The following is a 24,380-nucleotide window of genomic DNA, read 5'->3' on the forward strand; positions in this document are numbered from 1 at the left end:
AGGATAGGTTCTTTGAGATGTATTATTACCATGTGTTAAATGATCCATCTGACAGGTTGGCAGTCAACTGAGGACAATGCCTGCATGTCCATGGAACAGCAGCTCAGTAGGAATTAAATTATTATTGTTTTAATTGGCCAGATTAGTTTATGAGTATAAATTCTCGGCAAAGGCTGAAGGGCTGAATAGAGATAGTTTTCAATGCTTAAATGAAGATCTTAGATGGTTTGGTGTATCCTATTCAAGTATAAAAACGATGCTTTCATCAGTTAAGATAACAAAACATACTAAATAAAATCAAACAGAAACTTTGACCAAATCTATTGTCTGATTAAAGTACTCTGTGTTGACCATCTCTGTACTCTGCAGCGGAGGGTTTGTTTGAAGAACCTTCACTCTGTAACACCTCTGTACCACTGCACTTGGACTCAGTGAAAACATTCCCTTGAATGCTTTCTCTCACTTGAACTAAGCTGCAGTGAGCACAGCAATAAGACTGCACTCTGTTGTAAATCAGACACTGGTATACAGTTTGCCACAAAAGACAAATATGTAAAATAGTCCAGTGTTGTGCAAGTTTCTGAAAATGTGTGTTTAGTTACTGTGACTGTCTGTCTTTCAAAAGCCGTTGAACTACTTCACCAAATACTGTATACAAAAAATGAATAGTTCCTTGGACCAGAATCTTTTTTGTTACTTTTACATGTCTGCTTTAATTCTCTCATTAATGCAGAGATCGGTGTATTATTTTAGTGTTTCCTGCCTGCCTTCTTTCCCTGGATTTCTAAGGGTCTCTCGCCCGGTCTGCTTTACGCAGTGCACGGTGGAGTTGTCGGTTGGTTGTTGGCTTATCCCGCTTCCTCGAGTCGAGGGGGATCTTGGCCTTTTCCTCTTGATTTGTCTATCTCCTCGTGGCGTCCGCCGTTACCTAGGCCTCTCGTCACCCCCGCCCTGGTGGACGCTGCGACCTACAGGAACCCCGTGTACCTCACCATCTCCTAAGTGACGAAGGCCCGGTGACCTGACCCCTGGGCTGACAGACTTGACGTCAGGGTGCACACAGAGGCCAGTGTTAGGTCCCCATCCAGTGACATCCAGTCCTGGCCTGCCACTCTGAACCAACTAAAGTTGGTTCAGAGTGGCAGGCCAGTGCCACTCTGAACCACGGTGCAAGCGGCTTTGCCCTGGTCACCATCCGTGCACCTGTTGGGTACCCAACTCAGGCAGGGGAGGAATTGGGAGAATTGGCTGCATTTGTCTGCTGTAGTCTGCAGTTATCCATCGTTATTTATATGTAATACAAAATTAACGAGTAACAAGCTCACATCATTTAATTTAATTTAGAAAATCTTTTAAATCAGCATTTTAATTGTTTGTAGATCCTGAAGCTTTTTTTTTTTTTTTTTAAAAACGTATTAAATTTGTGTACCCTTTAGATCTACAGGAAACCTAGAAAAAACTAAATTGTAATGCTTCTCTTAGGAATGGATGTAATACACGCAAGTAGAAAGAACTAATAATTACATCATATAAAAGATTTAGCCCTTCTGTAAAAACGTAACTGCTCGCCATATGTTATACAAGCTTTGCCAGACTTGCAGAAAGTATAATAAAATACTCTAAAAACTGCAGTGAATTTGTACATTAACAAATGCATCAAAGATACTGCCTCTAGAACAACGTCTGTACTGTATATCTGCACATTTTATAGAGTTACACTGGTGACACATATGACTTGTGCAATTCCATCTACTACATGTGCCCATATGGCCAGGCCACTCAACATCACATCCCTTCCCCTTGCGTTAAGCTCCATCCACCTCGTGGGGTTTGAATCTTCCCTCATCAATTTTACATGCCCTCATTTCTTTCCCCAGTTATTTATAGGGCGCTATTATGAAAACCTTAACTTACTTTTTGATTACTGACTGCTTGCCCTGGAGATCTGTGGGTTTTGATGCATTATTGAGTAATCCTGAAGCCATAAATGACTGTTGCACACTAGAATTAAGGTTTAGGTAATCTGAATGTCCAATCATCTGGTTTTTACCCCATCTCTCAGTAAGCCTTCTATTCTCCCAGAGAGACTTGGAGTCCAGTCATATCCAAGCTCTACTAATGCCCAGTAGAGAAAGAAACTCACCAGCCGACTTTACAGTGCAGCAACTCTGCATTTCTTCTTTTGCCTCAGTATAGTTAAACTCCCAACAACTTTGTTTTATTATTCTCTGAAAGTATTAGTGCGCTGTGGCCCTTTCGGTGCACCAAGGAAATCTGGATAAAGGACAATAAATTAGATAAATATTTGAAGTAAATATGCATGTGAGACGGACAGATGGAGAGAGACTGAATGGGTGAAAAGAGTAGAGGGGGAGAGAGTTGCATCACATCTGTTAAAGATTAATTGCAGTGAATGAAGCATGATAAAAGGTGCCTCTTGCTCAGTCAAGTGATTTGAGACTGAAACGGCTGTCAGAGCGGCCATTCAAGCTGTCTTTTATACACATCTCTTTGATTTATATTGAAACTGTCATTATTCTTGTGGAAATTATGTTTTACACTTTAATTACTGAAAAATCTATCTGTCAGTTTCTCAACCTCAAACATTGGTGTGTATGGCGCAGTCAAGTAAGGCAAATCAGTTGATATGAATGATCTGAAAACCACATCCACACTAATAGATTTGTGTTCTAAAATGCAAAACGTTTGCCACGTTTATCCGGAGCATTCAAACTACTCTGGTGTTTTTGAACACACATTTAAAAAAACATTTTGGTTTGAGAACTCTTATGTTGTGTTGTCTAGTCTAAGTTTAGATGACAACTTGACTCGAAAACAATGACGCAAGGATCCACGTTTGCTTCCTGATGGGGACTCATTATTAACGACATGTCCTTTCCCTATTAGTCACGCCCCTATCATGTGACCCTTTTTCAGAAGAAACCTAACAACATCAGCCATGATAACCAGTAGTTTATTCTACATGAATATTGAATTACAGGCATTACCACAGATCTACAGATAAAACTCCTCAAAGCTTTCACGTCATAAAATTCATCAGGCCGAATTTCGGCTGAGGTTTGACTTGGTGTCATGCTGTGAACCAGCTGACCTCTGACCTTCCGTCAGCCCCACAAGGTGAAACTATCCAGAATACTAATGTCTGCTGCCCTATGGTTGAACATAATGACAAACTCAATATTCCAGCTGAAACTATAATGCACATATAATGTTTTATTGTTTGTTTGTTTCTCATGCAAATTAATAACACTTGTACATATCAATGATGTTTATAAGCCTTACTTATATAGTTAATCTGCAGACTCTCTGCCTGTCTTTAGTTAATCATATTGGCTAACAATATAAACTTGTATTAAGTATTTGTGTAACTGATATCAACAAGTGTTTGACTTTAGTAACGGTGGACGAATAATGAACTTTTATTCTTAGCTGTATCAAAATGAATGGTTAGCCCTTTTCTTAGCATTCTCCCTCTTCTCAGAGCAGGCTCAGTGATTGGTCATCTGATACTTGACCCCACCTCCAGCCTGGCCGTTCATAAAAACTGTAGCCCTCAAACCGAAGCGTTTTTTTTTCTCTTTTTCTGTTTAACCTTAATATTTATCATTATTTGCTCTCTGTTTAAATTAAACTTTAGAGTTACCACGCTCTATAGTCAACTCCAAGTAAACTTTAAGCCAAGTGAAGAATGTGTACTTTTAATTAAGTTGATTTGAGTTTAATTGTCGCCTGCAACCGACAACACCATTCTTTTATTCTCTCTCCGCTTATAAAAAGTAGTTTTGATAATCTGCTAAAAATAAGTCCAGTTATCCTTCAACCAGGACAAAGCTCAGAAGATCCATTTTGCCATGGAACCACCCTCCAGTAAAGATGGAACCACCCTCCAGTAAAGATGGAACCACTCTCCAGTAAAGATGGAACCACTCTCCAGTAAAGATGGGACCACCTCCAGTAAAAATGGAACCACCCTCCAGTAAAGATGGAACCACTCTCCAGTAAAGATGGGACCACCCTCCAGTAAAGATGGGACCACCCTTCAGTAAAAATGGGACCACCCTCCACTAAAGATGGAACCATCCTCCAGTAAAGATGGAACCACTCTCCAGTAAAGATGGAACCATCCTCCAGTAAAGATGGAACCATCCTCCAGTAAAGATGGAACCACCCTCCAGCAAAGATGGGACCACCCTCCAGTAGAGATGGAACCACCCTCCAGTAGAGATGGAACCACCCTCCAGTAAAGATGCAACCACCTCCAGTAAAGATGGAACCACCCTCCAGTATCTGAGTGCTTTGATCCATTGGGTCGATGTCTGATAGCTGATTTATCCAATTCTAAATTCATAATTTCTCATTTATGTCAGGAACTAGCTCCATTTTTAATAACCTAACTATTATTCTTCCCACCATCACTCCACTATAGTTTAGAAATCCTATTCATGACATTCATGATCCACACACTACAATATATATTCATATAGTTTAATCTTAAATAATAAATAAATATCCTAATAGACCAAGCACTTGTTTTTGTGTATTTCCTGGAAGATATTGAAAGAAATCCCTGAATGCAGACATCATGGTTCAGACTACATTGACTGATCACTTGTATATCGGCCTATACAGCCTATTTTAATTCAATCTTAAATTCTTTCTGCTAAATAGAAAGTGGTGCTCTGAATATAAATCTAATCCGCTACAGCTACTACTGCCCAGTAGGAAAGCCCCACACAGAGTTCCGATGTTGCCCTGTTTTTGGGAACCCATCAGTTTTTGTAACCTGCCTGATATTCTTACCTTCATCATCTCACTCCTCATGCCTAAAACTAACCAACGAAACCCACAGTGCAGGTCACAGAATCTGATGGGTCATTAAATACAGTCTATCCCCGGTTTTGGGTGGCATGCCCTGGGTACTTGAATGGTCATGTGATATTCATTTTCAGGTGTGTTAGAATGTATGATATTTCTAACTGTTCTAAAACACGAGTGCAAACGACGATTTCTTTTAAAAATTTTTTTATTAAAATACACATTTGAAATGAAAACATTTTAATATGGGCGTATCTTTAATGTTCTGGAGAAACTTGCTGCCTAAATTTCCTCTTAAACATCTAATGTATACAGAAAAAAGGTTCCTCACTTCCTGAAAACTTTAGTCTCTATATGACTATGTTCCCATGCTTTGCTTGAAGCTACAATATTTCTGTTGCCACTTTCTCGGTGTAAAATGATAGAGTACACTATTGTTTTATGGGTGCATTAATACTTTAACTAAAATGTCTTCTTCACCATTTTATATCAGTGCAATTCAGCAGTAGTGTCTTGAAAAGTATTTGTTCGGTCTGAGGAAGTGTAAGAGGTTAAAAGATAGAATTAGAGAGGAGTTGGACTCGTGTATCTCCCTTTCCATTTATCTGGTTGTATGGTTGGTGCTCATTAGATTCAGTTTTTGTGATGCCTTTCTTTTCTCTCACAAGACCTCAGCAAAAGATTAGCGTTTGTGGTTGGTTGACTAAAGTCTGCATTGAGCAGCAGCCTTGGTTGACTGACTTCTTTGATCCTGCCTCAGTACAGCTTCTCTGCTCAACGTTGAGGGATGCAGTGTCCCTCATTCACTTCAACAATCCCTTATTCACGCCCGACCTAAACCAAGACTGACTCGAACACAACACCCCATTCTCTCTAATCTGCTGTCTCTACAAATTCACAAGCTCCTACTGGACTGTGGGAGCCGGCAAACACACAGGAAAGAAGCACCACTGCAGTTATTACATTGCACAGATTCATTCTTTATCAGTAACATTTTATTTCCAAATAAAGTGGTTTAGATATATAAACCAAAATGTTTTTTTTGGATAAAAATAAGAATCCATCTTTTTTCGACAGAGATGAGCAGAACAACCTACACAGCTCTTCATGCGCTCATTATTAAATTATAAGTATATTATGATACATTTTACATTGATGGTTTAGTGCATTAAAGTTGTTTGTGCACCACAGAATACCTTAAAGTTTTCACGTCTCACAATGTGAAGGACAACCACAAAAAACATGTCGTATGCATGAAAGAGCAGAGAGTGGGAGCTAAAATAATTTACTCCTCATAGTCAACACATTGGTGCTGTGCATGATACTGTGGCCCCCTTTAAGCAATGGGAGGAAAAAGCACAATGCTTTGTTGGGAAACCAGAGAGTGATGAGTCACAGCCAACAGTGCACTTCAGAGTCAACCTCATTAGAAATAACAGAGGGAAAAATGGAAACCTGTGAATCAACATTTAGTAATTTATTATATCAGCAGTAATGTCTCATGGACTCTGGGACAATTTTCCTTCAATTTAAACACATTTGTTCCTCATTAAGCCAAAACTAGAATTACTATGAGCTACCTTTGTGTTTTTCAAATGTTTTTGGTCTTTTGTATCCAATCAGCCAACCCCTGCAACTTGAACACTTCTGATTAGTGCATCGAGCAAGGCCAGTTTTACTTAAGAGCCCTTCAAATAAGTGTAGCAGTATTTGAATAAGTAATAATAATTAATGATTCTGCCTCAAATTAACCAGATATCATCTATTAAATTCAAATTGGTATGCATAATAGCCAAATAATGGCATATAACTTGACAGATCCAGTCCAATCAGAAAATGAAACCATTACATTACAAATGCTGTTGATCAAAATGGAGTCGTTAGATGTGCAGTAGATGCCCCAGTTCATTTTGCTGCTCAGAGAAGCTGCATCCAGATAAATGCTTTAACCTCCATAGTCTTCAAATATGATATTTAAAAAATATTTTTTGCCTATTTATCACTTTAATTTTAAAGTGAGGCGCTTTGGTTTAAAAAGACTTGACTCAGAGATGGACTGTCTCTCTTCTTCATAGCATTGCTTTACGTCTCCTTCCTTAAAGAAAACCTTTAACTTTACTTCACAGAGGGAGACTATGGTATTTTTTCTTTAGTGCTTTTTTTTTTTTCTTTTGTGGTTTAACAAATTAAAATCTACAGTTTTACCTGCCTAATAAAGAACAAACACAAAGTTCTGGCTCCAGAAATACTGAATTAAAAGTCTGTCCTTTCTCTTAAAAGTGTATCCAAGGCCAGTTCTGCTCTTATACTGGATATAGATTCATAAAAACCTCTGGTAATCTACCAATTTCCCCAGACATCACAAACTTAGATTCTTTACATTCATTATTCATGTTTAACATTCATTGAAGTATTCACCAAATGAAATTTTGAAAATGCCCACAATTCATAGCTGACATCAAATAGTTACATCAAAACAGGATCTCAAAGGTCCTCATTATAATATACTTGCCCCAGTTCAACAGTGAAGTTATGAACTATAATTACAAACCCTGGTTTTGTCATTACAAGTATTATAATCCTTAAAAAAAAGTAAATTAGCTAGCCCACAATTTTGATAAATCAGCTTTAATATCCTCCATTTTACAAGTTATGTCTGTTTTGCTTCTGGAAACCTGATTGATTGGTTGAACACATATCATTGCTCCACAAAGAAGCTTGACTGTTGCAAAAGTACTTGAGTTTGTGGACTGATTTGTAATTCCCATTATACTTTGTGCATAATATAACAGCCAGCATTATTAATTTACACTATGAATAAATTAAATAAGGGGGTTACACTTGATACACAGTGCAAGATTCTGATGAGATTTGGCCCCGTTTAGACATTATACACTGGTTCAAAGTTTGACTGCCGTGGCCAGCACGAATTTGGCAGGTAAACTGAGAGTTCATTGGATGCACTTACCGAGCAAAACTGTACAGAGGCTCTGGGTTATTAGTACTCCTTATTTATTTATTTATTTTAAGAATGGAATTTTCAATGTAATATGTAATTTATTTATAAATAAACATGAACAAGACTGAAAGTATGAAGCCCTTTTTGCTATCAACAGGGGGTGGCACATTTAATTGTCTTATCCAATAATAGTAAATACATATAAAAGTAACCGAGCTAAGAGATGCAAACATTTTTTATCAGGATTGTACTATTAAGGGCCGGTCAATGCAGATTTCTTAAAGTAACGAAGATAAATTACATAAATGAACTAACTCTAACCAAACAAATATTGTACCTAACCTGAGTCAAAATATGACCATGTCACATTTAACCCAACCTTAAACCTTACTACATGCTTTTTGGTGCCCAAAGCGAAGGCACCTTTTCACACCTAGCAAACGTGACGTCAGCAGGGTATCGTCTAACGGACAGACGGGTATGTTACATGCTTTGGCATGATATCGGATTGGATAAAGGATATAAACCCAGCTGTTATTAAAGGTTAGGATTACATTCTGTGTTACTCACCAAAACACACTGTGAATACTTGAGGTCTAATCAATGAGATAAATTCATTTATTTTTAAAGGATTTTATGTTTATGCTAGTATTTTTTTTTCTTAAGAAGTGTTCAGATCATTTACTTCAGTAAATGTACCAATACAGCATTCTAAAAGGGATAGTTTGACCCCTCTGACTGATATATTATTATATATGACGTTATTAGATTATTAACAGTGAAGCATCAGTGTGTCAGCAGCAGTTTGAACTATTTTATATTCAATTTTATAAACAAGGACTGCAGATAAATCTTAGGGGTCATTACATGAGAAGAAAAATACAAATTTCTCAGCCCTGATTGGTAGAGCTGTTAACTCATCAACATCTGAAATGGGACCCTGACTACATGCCGCTTTTTGTAAGATGTAAGAAGTCCAGCAGGTTGGAGATTGACAGATTACTTTTAAATTGTTCATTGGTTAAATGTGGTAAATATTCCATAAAAGCCATCTTATAAGGTGACATTTTTGAAACCTTTTCAAATCTCTGCAAAGCTTAGATTTTTTTGTATTAAATAAAACACAATTTTACCTCAACGCACTTAATTTACACACTTTATGACACCCAAGAACCTTGATTTACATAAAAACTGCTCTAAAAAACATTTAGTGCAGGAAAAAAATGGAAGGCACAATGAGACCAGCACCATGACTTTAAACCCCACTCCTCCCATTACACAGGACAGAAAACAAATGTACGGGAACAAAGGACACTGCAGGACTTTGTAACCATCTGACGGTACAAGACCTTCATTACACTGGAGATGACACTAAATTACACACAGGGCAGGACACTGGTGAGGACAGGACACACATTGATTTAACCCCTGCAGATGAAACCTCTGTGACAGTCGCATGTCCATTTCTAATGAAATCTAAAACCATGTGGACACGCAGTTCCTGGAAGTGTTCATAAATAAATAACCTCTGTTTTGGTGTCTCGGTGTTATTCTAAGTGAATGTCAGGAAGACTGTAAGTCTCCGAGGACTGAGAGAATGGGGTCTGTCCAGCAGTGCTTTCGCTGAGAGTTGGTGGCAGCCTCCATCATCTGGCACAGGCTGCAGCCCGGTGTCACTTTCGTACTTCAGGATGGATGGCTCTGCATGGCCTGGACACCGTTACCTCTGTCCCACTGGTGAGCTTCAAGGAGAGGCTGCGCGAGGTATGCCTCTCCAAAATCTGCTGTAGCAAAAAATAGAAGGAAATCCACAGTTCTGGTGCAATGTGATTCTTCTTTTCAATGTATTTATTCAATTTCAACTATATGTCAGATATTGAAACACAAACGGTGTGAAAACTCACTCAGAAAAAAATCCCCCCCTCTAGATATTGAGTTTGCGCAGGCTACAGCTGAGATTACGCCGTCTTCTGAGACAGATGAAAAATGTTACCCCCCTCCTGCAAAGGTGCTGATATGCTTCCCTCATAGATCCCCACTGTTTCATCTCCTCTTGATTTCCATGCATCATTTAAAATTGACTGAATGCAGCGAACGTGAGGTTGGCATAATTTTAGTTTAGCATTCACTTGCGATGTGACAGTGAATAATCGTCATGTCGTGCCTCACATATAAATTGCAGCGGGAGCACTTTGACATCAGGGGTTGCTAAAAGGAAAGGCAGTGATTGCTCTTGCATTGCTGATAAACCCTTTTTTTTAATCTTATTGAAATATTTTTTGCTGCAATATGTACTTATGTATTCTGCTGGTGTATCTATTAAATTTGTCATGACTTGTGCTGTTTACTTTGTGTAGTTGTTCCCTGGGGTGAATATGTGAGTTTGAAACCAGAACACAAGAAACACAAGTGGTGCTTCTCTATATATACGGTACATTTAGGAGCATTTTACCATTGTTTGGAAACAATGCATGATGCAGATGCAGAGTTGGACAGTCTTTGTGATTCAAATTGAGAAATCTGTGCATGTCCCCAATGAGCACATTGTTGTTGGCCAGTCCTTTTTATGCCTTGATGCCACAATGGCAATAGTCATAGCTAGAAGAGTTACGTTTTTGGGTTGTCCATCCTATTCTTGTGAACACAATATTTCTATAACGCCCAGAATGGATTTCTTCAAATTTGACAAGAATTTTATTTTCACTTAGTGTCAAGAAGGAGCTGTTTAGACTTTGGAAGTCAAAGGTCACACGGACAATGATGCATTCTTGTGAATACATTATCTCGAAATTGAGAATTTCGTAAAATTTGGCACCAATGTTCAAGTGGATTCAAGAATGAACTGATCATATTTAAGGTCCAAAAGGTTGAGGTCCCAGTGACCTCACGTCCTCCCTTTCTTGTGAACATAGTATCTCAGGAAGCCCTGGCTGAATTTCTTTAAATTTGGCATACACATTCTCTTGGACTAAAGAATGAACTGATTACGTTTTGGAGGTCAAAGGTCATGATCAGTGTTACCTTTTGTCTGTCTCATTCTTGTGATGCCATAACTCAGGAACAGAAGAGGAGATTGAGACCACATCTCACCTTTATTTAAATGCTGAATTGGTGACACTAATCTTTGGTGTCCTCCTTGAAGCTGGTGATTATATAGATCTTCTCTGCTGTCAGGTTAAGTAGCAACGTTATAGAATTGGTCGCTTCTGTGCAACAGCATCCATATTTGAAGCATTGTGCACTGTCATGGCAACCACTTACTGCTCTATCAGAATCAGCTTCATTGGCCAATTTCCCTCAAAGTCTTCACAACATATATTACTTGAGTCTGGACAGATATGGATGTCACCTACGCCGTGGCTGTTGGGCAGAGGCATACAACCACAAGGCGGTAAGTCTAAGTTGTCAGAAAAGTTCCGATCTCCTCATGTGACACATACAGAAGTGAAAATATTGACTCTTAGTTATACTTAGTGTCAGGAAATAGTCTAGTTAATAGTTTAGGCCAATTTTCAAGGTTGTACAGTCATTATCAAAACTTGCTGGAACAGTATGACCATCACAAAATCTGTTCATACCCACAGCATATGCGTACATGTCAAGCCCATGGCTCATTTCCAGCGGAGTGCTACAAAATGGTTCAGCTGGGAAAGAGTAAAAGATCATCTGGAGCTTTATTTCAAACACTTATATTTTTTTTCAATCAAAATAATAATACTTAATACTTAAATAAATTAATCAAATAATCCAGCTCTGTCTTAATGGCTGTAAAGCACTGCAACATATCCCACAGAAAAAATGTTGTTGACCATCAGTTAAAACATTTCCAGCATTAAAACAGGAATTTCATGTGTGAACTTGATGATATTTGTCTGCTTCCTCTGAAATATTTTTACAGTTGCTCTGATGTTGCCTCATTCCCCAATCACAAAACTTGCTCTTTCACATGCTTTCTGTAAATGGTTTGAAAGATTTGCAGTTCGTAATATGATACATAAAACTGTAATGTAAACTGGGTACTGTAGGTTCAGGATTCTCATACAACATCCACCTGACATCCATGAGTGTGCCAATGAGCAATGAGTGACCACAACTGTGCAGTGTCTGACCACGGCTTTATTGCTGCTTTTGCCTAGACAAAAGTTAACCTTTATATAGAAATGACGTAACAAGGACAGAAATTACTTTTTTTTTTCCTTCTGAACCTCCTCAGTCAGACGCAGGAAACACTCTGCAGGATGGATTAGTCTGACAAAGCTCTGCATGGAAGCTTTCATGGGGAGAGGCACTTCAACAGCCAGGTTGAGACAAAGCTGCTTATCCACGGGGTCACAGTAATGTAATGGTGTGTGCAACCAATTTGCTCCTTACTATTCAATGGATGTGAATATCATCCATGGGAGGAAATCACTTTGATTTTCTGAGCCTTGCTAATTGACTTCTCCAGTGCTTCTCAACGCTGAACTCAGTGTCAGATCTTGGAAGACATAGAGATGCCCTTAGCAAAGGTGGCTTTTGTCAATATAATTAAGTGAACAGACAAGAAGAACTGTAGCTTTGCCCCCGAGTTTTGGTACAGAGCCAACTCTGAAAGTGGTTAAGTTGGTAATGACTTTGTATTTTACTTTTCTGAATTAATTACGTCACTACTTGCATAGAAAAATGGTTCGTGCTGTGGTTCTTAAGCCATTAGATTTGAAGGCTTGTTAATTTTGCAGGTGCCAACACTGCTGGTGAGGTGTCATTGTATTTTTGTATGTAATAAAATGTGCCTCAGCTAATATCACGGGAAATAATGACATTTTACAACTATATTATTTGAGTCATTACACTTAAAAGAGACATCACTGATGAAGCATTGTAGGTCTTTGATATTGTTAGACTCTCAATGGACAGTTAAAAAACAATGCAGCGGAATGAGAAATATTGTCTCCATACTTATCCCAAGTCAAAACACGGCACCTACATTACACACACTGCAACCCGACTGCTGACAGTTCAGTCTGAGATGTGTGTGGGTTATATTAGTAGCACCTATTGCAGCCTTTGGGTGCTAGCCTGAAGCAGAGCTAAAGAGCAGCTACATAAGTCTGGTATCCTCACTTCTTTTCAACTCCACACCCACAGACTCTTTTAACTTTTAAACTCGCAGTCTTCACACATGGGACTACCTGTCAGCACAAAATTTTGACGTAATGCCAAATTTTTTTTAACAAGCAGTTATCAGTTCTGTGTGCATACTTATGTTCTCCTACGTAAGACAGTTGTGTAAAGTTATCACAGGCAGTATATAAAAAGCTTTATCATTCCGATTTTTTATTAAAGGGACTTGCAGTATTCTTGAAACATCAATATGCTCTGTATGTTCTATCATAGGGTCATCAGAGACTTATCAAATGGAGCGGTCAAGTGAGTCATCAGAAATGACTTATGCATGCATAACACTGGACACTGAGCTTCGGGCCTGACACCACTCAACAGCAATTTTTTTTTTTATCTTGTGCTAACACAGCATCGAGCAGTGTGACCAAAGAGTAGTAATTACAATGCAGGCTCCGCATCAAGCAACATGCTTGAAATGAACCTCATGCATAGACTTTCTGACTTAACTGGTAAACTTCTTCACACACTTTTGTCTGGTGCCTTTTCTAGTTACAGTAAACAAACAAAACCTAAAATAAAGCACATATACAGACATTAGACCCTTGTTTTACACTAGTTAAGTTAATTTATAAGATGCAATATTTTAACCTACACTGACTGTGGGACAGTAAAGCACTTTGTGTCATGACTAAAGTGTAATAGCATGTCTTTTTATGAATGGTACTAAAAAAAAATATATTTTGATATTTTTGTAATTGTCTCTTTTAAATTGTCAAATAAATTATAGTTTAGTTTGTGATGTTTATACTAAAAGTTTGAAAAGCATTTGAAGAGGTGCCATCATCACAGGAGAGTGACATACTTTACTAATTGAATAGACAGATTGAGAAATTATATTTAATACTTGAAATTGAAATACAGTGTTACAGTTAGTGTTTTTGCATATCTTTATTATTACATTTGCCAAAGCATAACCATCAATGAAAACAAATCATGCTGGACAGTAATCAGTTTAAGATATTCTCTGCTTGATGAGACCAGCATGTGATAATATGATTGGAATTGTTGTTATTCACTAACTCAAAATTAAGTTTATCAATCCAGGAAGATTACTCTTTAAACACTGATTGCCAATTTGCTTTAGAGATTGGGTGGAGGACACAGGCTCTTGGATATTTTATGCCCAGTATTACAAACGTTTTGTAACCCGTTCAGTTTTTCAGTGGTTTTTGCGTGAGTTTATTTTGTTATATTTTTGAGTGCCAAAACCCTCAGAACAGTAAGATGATACCATAAACAAATGCGATCAAACAACAACAACAACAACAACAACAACAAAACATAATATTTGAACAAAGTTCACCGTAATGAAGTAAACATAATTAGATTCCAGTCTCTGTCTTGCAGAATAACAGTCAGTTTTATTTTCTCTCTTGCTGCTGATAACTTGCTCTCATCTCTGGGGTGTCACCATGAGCAGATATTCAGAGAAGTATTCAGCAGAGAAACAAAGTGAGATCTTAAACCTAAAACTCTGCAGGTGTTTCAGTCAGCCTCAGAACATTTATCTTTTTGTATTCTCTGCAAGTCTGGGCCTCTCATTGGGCTTCCAGAAAACACACACCACATGATTTAAACGGCTCGGTTACAAGCTTTAACAAACCTTCTCTTGATCCTGTCTTTTGTACCTTTCAGTATCCTGGGTTTATCATACAGTGAGCTTGTGTTGTCTTTTATCCATTCAGGGTTCTTATCAAATTTCTTTGTTGTTGTAAAATTTGTCACAATTTAGGCGTTTGGCATAAATGCAACATTACAATGTTCTTCAACCTTCAACAGGGCTGAAAGCCAAATCAGCATGCAATGAAAACACTTGACAATTAATCGAGCCAAGTAACAAAAGAGGGACAGGCAGTAGTTGGTTATGAGCCCAGGTTGTTGAGACAGAGTGGAGGTCATGAACCAGAGTGCAGTTGAAAAAGACGGGGTTTCAACCTGTGCTCTGACACGGAGCGAGAATCTGTTGACTGAGTGTTGACCGAGAAGGAAAAGAAGAGACGGGCTGTAGTGAAGGGCTGAATAATGGTCTGGAGAGAGTAGCTTGCTGTGATAGGTTACTGGGGTCACTGTTAGGGATACTGTTTTGTCCACTGTGAACAAAATGGTACTGACAGTCAATTATATGGTGTTGTTCAATAACAACAGACAGAGAAGCACCTGTTTGACACAGTTTCAACAGAAATTCAACAGTGCAAAATGTATACAATATGTGTAGTTTATAGACAATTGATTTTACTTGCATTATCTTTTCCACTGGTGTTACTGTGTCCACTGCATAACCAGGTGGACTGTATGGACAGGTGACTGCATTAACAGTAAATGCTGTAAACGTTATAAGCTAAGAGAAAAACATCACAAAATAGAGTGAGGATATGTTACCATCCCACTGGATTTGATTTTTATTTTTACTTTTTCATCCTTCTTTGTTACTTCAAACTGCATCGAGCATGAAGTGGGGAACACCCTTTATTAATATTAAATGTAGATCTTAAATTTCTCTTGGCTTCATATTTCTGCTTTGCAGCATTTATTCTAATACCCAAATATGCACGCTGTGTCTCATTAAATCTGAAGTACGACCTTGTGTAGAAGCAGAACAGTGTCCATTTCTCTCTGCAAAAGTGAGGTGTGAGAATGTGCTCTACTTTTCCCATTCCTAAAACTCTTCAAGCCTCATTAACTACAAAAACAAGCCAACTAGCTGCTGTGAATGTTTTGTAGCATTTGCTTGAGCCAAGAAAAGGCTGTGTAGCTCGCGGAGGGACACAGAGTCTCTGCTGGAGCAGGGGAGCAGTGAGGCAGACGATAATGGAAAAAGTTTCATGTTTTCTGTGGTATCTCATGTGCTTAGGGGTAAGGTTATCATTCAAAATATTGTATATGATGTGTGTGTTTGACATTTAAAAAAATGATAAAAATACAAAATGTTTTTTTTTTAAAGATATTTGAATCTTGAATCTATCGAAATCAGTCAAAGGCTGCCAGCAGCTGTGTCGGTGTTTACTTTGGACTTTGAGCTACATGCGAACACCATCATGCTAACATGACCTGCTGATTTCTATCAGATGCAATGCTAAACAAGTTTGTTTTCTTTGTTCAGCCTGGTAGCATGCAACTTTTCCTAATTAACACTAAACAAAGTCTATTGCTGCGGATTTGGGTAATGTGTGTAGTTTTATGTGGGAATTTTTATACTTATCAAAATTTTAGACAAATTAAATAATTTAGTTATCACGCACGGGGACATGGATGACTGCACCAAATTTCATTGCAGAGACATTTCACTCCAAGGCATGGATGCTAAAATAGTAACAATCAAAGAAAAGTTAGGGAATCACTAAGTTTATTAGGACATATCCTCTGGGAGCGGTGAACCACTTTACAAACTTTTTTGTTAATCCATTGAGTACATTTTGAAATATTTCACAGAATAAAATACTTTGACCATCAGGTAGAACTGGAGGAAAGTTCAGGGAAGTCTTTTGATTCATCCTCTGGGCACCATGTACAATGACTGTGCAACATTTCATAGCGATCTACTCGATAGTTGTTGACTATGTCAGTCTGGAAACAGACAGTCTGAAAAAAATAATCCGGCCATCCCAAGAGCCACAAAGCTAGAAACTGCTCACACAAAGTAAGTTGCAGGCAGCTGTAATTGTCGCCCACATTATCTCCTGAATTCAGTACTCGGCTGCTGACAATGACTCAACTCCAAATTGATAAACAAGTGCTGCTCTCTGGCTATCTCGTATACACATACACACACAAGGCTGACAAAAGCTCTCACCAGATAGCTGCACCACCCCGTAAGAAAAAGCTGTTCACAGCACTCACAACAGACAATCTCAGCAATGAGAGCAGGCTAACAACTCTTAGTCCGAGCCAAACCATCAGTGCTGTTTGCACGAATGCTTTCCTCGATGGAGTTAGCAGGCTTGCAACATGTTTACAGCCTGCAGCCAGGTATAAACAGAGAAAATTAGGATCCATTGCTTACTTCTGTGTTGTGTAATAACAACAAGATAACACTATCATGTTATTTATGTTCCCAAACTTCTTAAATCAAGTTATTTCAAATCCACATTGTAGTTTTGCGCTGCAGCTGTGTTTCAGATTTTTGTTGTTGTCCAGCTATCACGGGGGATTCTCTGGGGAGATTGGTGAGAAGTCCTAAATATACCGTGTTTTGTGGTGTGAGGAATGAGATATGGGCCTGCATGGATAAGATGTAAAGCACAAGAAAAATGAAACTCACCAAAGGTTAAACAGGCCAAAGAAATGTCATCAAAATGCCACTTAAACATGATTTGGCCTTTTGGATTCTTTCATCGCATCAAATTCTGTGCCCGCAGTGTGGCTTAAATATGACTGAAAATTCACCATGGTTCTCTGAAAAGGTCGATCAAGATCTTGAAACAAACCTGGATTTACAGATAGAACAGAGGAATGTAATTTATGCATCAGAAAGCATGTCAATTTGACCAATAACTCATATGTGATGATTAAATCTGTCAATGAAATGATGAAACACGATGGGGAAAAATGAAATACAAACATCCACATTTTTTTCAATAATATTTGAATAACAGATGTAAAATGAAAATTAATTCTTAATGAACTCTACAAGTGTTGATGTTGCTGTTTTATATATTATTGCGAACCTATTAATGACTAATGCACACTCCAGAACAGCTGGGCTGTTGCAGCTAGGCAACTGACTGAAAGGCACTAAAATGACTGCTTGATTAAATGTTCATACATCAGATTATGCTGCCCACTCTCAGTCACCAGCTGGGTTTCTGCTTTATCTTCTGCATTTAATTTCATGACCTGCTCGGGGCAGTGATGCTCAAAAGACGTATTCATATACATTGATCTAAATAAAATGTTACGAATGATGAAATTGGTTGTTGTGCTTAATATTGGTAGTATAACAAATCCAATTTAAAAGTGTTACATAAATTGCTGCATAATTAAGGGACTATTTTACCACTGGAAAGATGATCTTTTCAAAAATCTGGGCTGCCTCTGCAGAATGAAGCAAATGACGCTTAAATTAATGCTAGTAAAAAAGAACAACAACCAGACTGCACTGGGCTCGTTGCCTTTCAAGACCACTTCCAGGATGCTCCTCTTCAATAGGCCAGTCAGAGCTCACATCGGGCTGAAGTCTGATAACACCCACCAAATAACAAACTGGGGCAATGTCTATAAGAAAGATTATAATGGGCCTCATAAAAAAAATCGTGTATACATGTATTGTGTTATTTCCCACTAACATTGCCATGTTAAGAACAAAACAGTTGTTACGGCACTTACTCTGTGCTCTCCCTGTTTATAACTTCAGTTCCAGTGAAGTTCTCCCACTCAACATTGCCCATGCTAATTAGTTTTTGCCTGGCAGTCGTCCCTCGTCTGTGGGCACCTTGGCTATACCTCACCTTTATTTCCCCTCAGATACCAGACACAATGGTCGCTGAAAGTGAAGGATTTCACCCCTACATTCCTGAGCCTCAGGCTGATAGGCCCTATTCACAACACATAAGAGGATCAGACTGCAGTGGGTGTGGGTGCAGTGCAGTAACTCAGTGCATTAAGGACGGTGTTTATACGCCTCCCAACTTGGATTGAATGTTTTGAAGCAGTTCACTTTGGTTGGACATTTTAGAGAGCTGTTAAAAATAGCAACATCTTCATTAGACTCTTTTTGTATCTGAAGCATCCTGGTGTGCCTGGCTGTTCCAGTGATGGACATGTGTGATTATGAGGGGGTACATTCTTTATTGTGCTAATGGAAGTTAGTGCAGTTATGTAGCAATTTGGAGAGACTGAATCTTATCAGCCAATACAAATCTTGCGCTAATTTCTGCATCAAACTGGCTTCAACTTTCCTCAGACTGTTTATACGCTGGTTGACATTGAATCTCAGAGTTCAACAGAAGCTTTGGGATACAATTCTGGTAGAATTTTAATTGCTTTGACACTTACGTGTGATAACGGTATGATTTGTTCCAGCCCTCATAATCTTATCTTAATCTTTGAAGTGTAATGCAATTAGCCGCCACTGATTGTTCTCCTCACGTTACTGATTTTCACAAAATCTGCTTGTTTTGCAAATATAAGCATGAAGCATGTGCATGACTGAGAAGATTTTATACTCCAGTTTTACAATATTGCTAAAGAAGCGTTAGCATAGAGAGGTATATTTATTGATATATTTCAAAACAAAACAAAGAATCTGTTCATTCTGATGTGATCAAACAAGGTGTGCTCCGAGCTGCTTGGAGTAACCCACCGATTCAGCTGACTTTATTAGCCTGAAAAATGAGGGACAGTGGGAGAGATGACAGTACTTCAGCTTTCATTAACTAAATCACTTTCCACACAAGAGTGCAACAGTGCACAAAGGTAATTAATTTCCTCAAGGGCAATTATTTTAGTACTTTGAGATAATGACAAGAACTCCTCAAAGTTCAATCTCAGTGAATGCTGTAGGTGGTTTTGAAGGAAAATTATCCCCCAAGGCCCAAGTTGGAAGCAGTATTGCACCGTCCCTTGTGACAAAGTTAATTCACCATGCAGCATATATTTATTTGAGAGAACTTATTCCATTCAGAGTGTAGAATGAGTTAAAAAATATTACACTGCGATGAGGGAGAATAATATAGTTGCAGTACACTTAAGGAATACAATGCATTGAGACAGTACACCTACTGTTCACAGTATCAGCAGATGTGTTCGGGTCTTGGGTCAATCATTGTCTATCAAATCAGTTCCTCTCTTTCCTGTAAATAAGCAGAACTCTCCCATAAAATGATATGCTGTTAGTTACGCAAGAAAAAGTAGAGTTAGGACAAGATTCTCCCAAGAGAAAACAGATGTCTGAGTTGCAAGGCACAAATACTCTATATGGCACCTCATATTTTCTGCCAAGAGCAAGAGATGTCAGATTTAAAGTTGTGCATCAACAGTTTCAAATGCCTAAATACACTGGATTGTCCACTGATAGGATATTCTTACCAGGAAAAATAACATCATTGGTCGGTTTCTTTACAAAAGTTTGACATGACACGTCTACATTTTCCTGACAAGAGATAAGAAGGTGGTTTCTTTTTCCCCCCAAGTCATTTTGTTGAACCGTAACCATATGGATGGTAGTTCTTATGATGCCCTAGTTGAACAGTCATTTGTTTTGTTTTAGAAGGCAATGACAGACCATCTCAAAATATATGTGGCATTGTATTAACATTGCTGCATTTTGTCCAAGTCACATTAAGATATCAGAGTCACATTCAGGTAAATGACAGATTAATTATAATACAAAAATGTTAACAGAGATGTTAGTATAGCACTTATTTAGAAAACTGACTTTTAAAAATGCAGGAATGCGTCATGCTGTCATTTGGCCTCCTGGATGTAAAAGAAGTCAGAAACATATGACTGCCAGTTGGCCTTAATGTTCTGTGCTCCGCTGTGATTCACAATGAAAGGCCCATGTAGCATCCACTCTTTTGCTTCCAGCTCTGTCACACAAGCTGCTGATGTGTGGCAGGAGTGATGAATGTGGGAACAGATTGCCGCCCTCTTTAAAAGAACTTGCATGCTAGAAGAGATGATAGTTGTTGGTTTTGACACAAGAATCTGACTAACAGACTATGTAGACTTGCCTGCTCGCAGCCATCCAAACCCCTTTCATCACTCTGTGTGTCAGCTTCTCTGTGCACGCTTGTTAATAATGCCCATTTTCTGGCCAGTATTTGTACCACTATGTTGGTTGACTGGTCTCCTCATTTTGACGAGGTTGTCAGAACACGTTGATTTCCTGGCCGTCGGACTGGATGAGACAGTTTGTTAGCAGAGTTTCAGCGATGCTGCACAGAAGCACAGAAGGAAACACAAGACATTGAAACACAATGACAATTTGCGGTTACAAAGTTCTGAGTTTGTCTCCATGAATGTATTTAGGGCAACTAATTGGATGTTAACATGTTGTCTTCTCTCATACACAAATCATAATGAAAATAGTTTTGGTCATATTCCGTCGCTCTCATAGATCTAGTGTATGTGAACGTGCTAATGACTGGAAGAGAAGAACGTCTGCTTGCATTGCTGCTTAATGAAAGATCTGTCAGAAAGATGTCTTATTTTTTCCTACTCTTCTCCTTCTTTCAATATTATGCCAAAGCTGTGCCTTTTGGCTTCAGTCAGCTCATATAATTTACCACTGTCCTTTATTTAAAAGGCAACTCCCTCCTGGTTCATGCCATTTCATTCAGCAAGTCTTAAAGTATCATTGCCCTGTCTTTTCAATAGTAGGTAGGTAGGTAGTTACTTTATTAATCCTGAAGGGGAAATTTTTTTCGCTACAGCAGAATTTATAGATACAGGAAAGCAGTAAAATCACAGTAAAAAAATGTTAAATATAAAAATGCACAGTAGATACAATAAAGTAGAATAAAATAAAATAGAATAATTTAATTAAGTTAAAGCTAACTAAACAATAGTGCAAAGTGTTTTTTTAATTTTTATTTTTATTTAAACAAACAAGAAAAACAGACAACGGTGTTATTACAAATCATTCTTCTCTTTAAATGATTTAGTTGTTCTTTTTTTGTGCAGCCTTTTGCTTCTCATACTGATGCCATCATCTTACCAAAGATTTCCTTGGAGCCACTTTCAAATTTACAAGAGCAGGAGATGCAGTAAATTTGGCTTATCAGTTCTGACAGCGAAGTTTGCACAGTGTCTCAGATATCCATCCATCCATCATCTACAGTATACCCGCTTTATCCTGAGCAGGGTCACGGGGGGTGGGAGGGGCTGCAGCCTATCCCAGCTCACATATAATAGTCCTGCATTCAAAATCTTACCTCAGTAAAGGTGTGGAAGCACTATCGAAAAAATTTACTTAAAGTATAAAAATAAAAGTACTCACTGTGCAGCCAAAGTAAGCGTGGTCAGTGTTTTATTATTGTTATTTATTATGTAATTATTATTGTTATTAATGCAGTAAAATGTAAGTTACATTTTAGTGTTGCATTTTGCTGTAGTAAAACTAATTTCATTTAATACGAGCACATACAACTCAACTCAATTTAAATTCCACATGACAAATACGAATACAATGTATTTTATTTGTGCTCAAATAATATGAAAATAATACAAATTAGTATTTGCCAAAAATGTTAAATAGTAATCATTTAACAAGCTGTATTTTATATCCACATGTAATACTGATGACTAAGCTAGGTGATAATGTTGTTGGTTAAGGGTGGTGGTCATCTCAAAAAACCTGCCAGCTACTGTATCAACTAAGCTTTGTGTGTAACTCATCTTGACTTGTTTAAAAATAAATCTCAAATTCAGTAAATCGTATTGAACTGAATCAGAGCAAATAACATAAAGTATTGCCTGCAGAATCCTGCACTGGTGTTGGTGGTGTTTATAGAATTACCAATCAGTGCCTGTTTTACATCCAGTAGCAGTTATTTATTTCTATATAGCTTCCCTGCATCTCTCACAACAACACAACACAGTAAAGCAAACAGGTTCTTATTAATGCATTTCGGTGATTCGCCCTGTCAGAGATATACAGTTCTTCCTCCTCTGCTGTGAGGGCTTTACAGCTGCTGACTGGAATATAAATTCAGCGTGCAAGGCATCAGGCTTTAATGACAGAAGTTCTTCATGTGAGAAATGACAATGCCTGCATGTGGCTCCTCAGTGATTATTCTCGGGTGAATCTTTACCCTCTTTAAGTATGTGTTCTGCATATGTTCAAAGAGCATCTTCAAAGAGGAATAATGAATTATTGTCCCTGAATTTTACAAGTCGACTGACTTTATTTCATAATGCTTTGAATTCATGCTTTAGAACTTTGGAACTATTCTTGTATGTAATGGCAGTAATGTAAAAAATGTTCGCCATTATGCACATACTGAACCACATTAAGAATAGGGCCTTTGTTTACTTCAAAGTATTACTAGTACTTTTTTCTTTTTTGTGTACAGTATTGGGCAAAATGGATTTGTGATGACATTCCTTCATTGTGATTTATTGGATACAATTTATCTTTTAACTAACTTACAAATCTGCAGAAGAAACTGGCATGGATATCCACTCATCCTTTATTTACAGAGCCAGATGGTGCGTTTGGATACCATTAAGCATCTTTTAATACAACAGATGCTGATTTGCGAAATATCTCTGTTTTGGCTAGCTGGCCACATGCCATTATGTCTAAAAGTCCATTATCCAAGGCAAATCTGTGACCCCCCCTCTCGGCTGCTATCAGAGAGCATCAAGTATAGCCAAAGTTATTTCTTTGAGAGCAGAGAACAGGCTTCTTCTCAATTCAGTCTGTCAGCTCCCTGCATAAAATAATTCTACACCCAACCTTTCTCTCACAGATTTCAGCGGAGATTCACTTAGCTGTCAGAAAACAATTGCTCTTTGTAAAAGGCAGTGGCTGGTGCAACTTTAATTTTAAAGATGTTTTAAATGAGCTGCCACTGTGTGATTGATGGGCTGAGAAACCCCACCGCCTGTTTCTCTGTATCCTACAACAGAGGACTTTAATTACGAGCCCCTTGTATTGTCAGCCCCAGTGTGATATGCATCATGTATGTGTGGAGAATGGATTTTACCACCTGGTTGCCAACTCATTGCGGTCTCATTGCACACAATGTCATCGTTTGAAAATGCATTGTCATCAGTGTGGAGTGATATTGCCTTGGGAATTTATTCACTCATCTGTTTACTCTCATTCATAGTTTAAAGTGAATTTGATTATGATTGATGAATAATCATACAAGAACTGACCTACCATTTAATCAATATCTACTGTGTGTATGTCTATTTTCCATGCAAACGATTAATTTAAAAGTCCCTGCGCACCCTCAGAAAAGATATTACTGCACTCAGAACTCAGATTTGGATAGCCTTCAAATGTCAAACTATCCTTTTATCTATTCACTTTGACAGTTTTATTATGCCGATGAAGGCACTGACTGAATACAATAAAAGCTTTTTTTTGTTTTAACTCAAATATGTTGAGCTTTTGAATCTTTTCATTCCCTATGATACTAATTTGCTTATTTTTTTGTAAACAACATCTCATGAATACTTTCACTATTTTGTGATCAAATAAAAAACATATTTGAATATTGTCTTAATTACAATAGAGCAAGTGCTCTTGACAAGTATACTGTATATTGACCATGTGAACCTGGAAATGGTCAGAAAGTTTGACTATTTAGGAACCTTTAAAAACACAAGAACTTCTAAACTGTAAAATGAGATTCAGCGCTATTTGTAGGTCAGCAATAAAACATTTTTAGGTAATATTTGTAACAAAGGTCAGATTTTCTTTAGTTGCATTCCCACCATTAAAGCAGTATTAAGATTACACACAGATTTG

At 37.9% G+C, this 24,380-nt stretch overlaps 1 protein-coding gene across 3 annotated transcripts in view; it reads left to right on the plus strand.

Annotated features, from left to right (window-relative positions):
* The window catches only part of gpc6a (glypican 6a), a 128,274-nt gene that overhangs the window by 31,332 nt on the left and 72,562 nt on the right, over positions 1–24,380 (plus strand). The window lies entirely within an intron of this gene.

Source organism: Brachyistius frenatus, unplaced genomic scaffold, assembly GCF_029030835.1.
Source record: "Brachyistius frenatus isolate BFR_SWC_R1_liver_20210118 unplaced genomic scaffold, ASM2903083v1 Contig_24, whole genome shotgun sequence".
In the NCBI taxonomy this organism is placed as follows: Eukaryota; Metazoa; Chordata; class Actinopteri; family Embiotocidae; genus Brachyistius; species Brachyistius frenatus.